We start from the raw sequence: 1,506 nt of genomic DNA, 5'->3' as shown, positions 1-1,506 counted from the left end.
GTTTTGAACTGCTCTGATGTCATGGAATAAATAGGATGTGACTGTGTATGTCAAGGGCAGGTGGCATTCCACGCACCCCCCCAAAAAAAACTTCAAACAAGAGCATTCAGCCATCCACAGGAGCACGTTCTCATTTTCAGCCCTGATGCCTTCCACTGCAGTATGGCTGGCCTGGAGTTCTGCACGGGGGGCTCATTGTGCTTGAAGAATGCCAGGGTCGAGAGTGACAGGGCTTCCCCAGCGAGGGAGCAGATGGCCTATCGGAGAGGCACAACAAAAGTGTCAACCACCGCCTCTACCTTAAGCCATTCACGGCCTACTTGTCTGCAGCGCAAGCCGACAACTGTGCCACAAAGCGCCCCGTTCCACGGTTCCGCCCAGCCCACTGCACAGGCCCATAGTCTGGCTCCCCGGCGGAAAGGGTCCGTCTTCTTTTTACACACACAGCGAGTGTCGAATACAACCTGTCACGCTGCTGGCCGTTCTTCTGTCCCCCTCAACATTCTAGCTTAATGACGGGAGACAACCGGTTGCTCTTTTCTCTGCCGTCTGACTGGGTGTTTGGGCATCCAAGGTTTCCCCATCGGTGCTTCCTGTTGGGTTTAAATGAAGGGGTCAAGGGTCGTTAATGTTTTTCGGGTAAGCAGTGTGATGTATTCTCACCCTGCTTTGTGTAGCCAGGGCTCTGTCCTCCTCTTCTCTTCCTTTCCACTCCTCTCCTCCCTCTTCAGTATGAATGAGCCAAGGACAGGATAGGCGTAGTGCTGCTTTAGTTTACTGCTGGAACACAGTGAACCCTGGGCCACTGTAACCTCTGACCCCTCTCTGTCTCTCAGGAAAAAGATTACTCTGGGCAAGATGTAAACAGTCTCTGAGGCTTTATCTGTTTCAGGAAACACTGGGGTTGATGTCATTTTTCATCAGTGTCATATTGTATTTCAAAATGTCCGTAATTGTTTTACCTTAAGGATATGTTCTCTTTCATTCTTTTTGGCTTGAACTTGATCTGACGTGAGATTTCTGTTTTGAAAGTTTAAATCTGACTCAATGAAGAACTCGGAGACATTGCTTTGTGGTGACTCTCCAAATAGCCTTGTCTGATGACTTCAACTCAACAGTCTTTAGAGTGGAGGATTATTTATTTTTTTAAAGAAGAGAAAATTGCTCAGAATTCCTGAGAACCAAAAATAAACATGTGACAGAATGAAGTCTGCTTTTAAAAAGGTCCCTTCGGCAGCTCAGTAGCAGTATGTCATGGAAGGAGGCTGAGTGGAGTGGGGGGATGGCCAAGCCAAGGAAGAAGGGGTGTTTAGATTTGGGGTGGGGCTCTAACCACAGTAGGCTCACACACAAGGCAGACTGTGTGTGTGGAACTGACCGAAGCCCCTCCCTCCTCTGTTTCCCTACAGATGAGTTGGGGAGAGAGAGAGAGAGAGCGAGCAGCTGTGTGAGTGTGTGAGAGAGAGAGGTGCTCAGTCCTGAAGAGATCACACAATGACATAGAGC

The sequence above is a fragment of the Salvelinus namaycush genome, chromosome 24 (assembly GCF_016432855.1).
Source record: "Salvelinus namaycush isolate Seneca chromosome 24, SaNama_1.0, whole genome shotgun sequence".
Taxonomy (NCBI): Eukaryota; Metazoa; Chordata; class Actinopteri; order Salmoniformes; family Salmonidae; genus Salvelinus; species Salvelinus namaycush.
Note: the sequence above shows the minus strand (reverse complement) of the source record.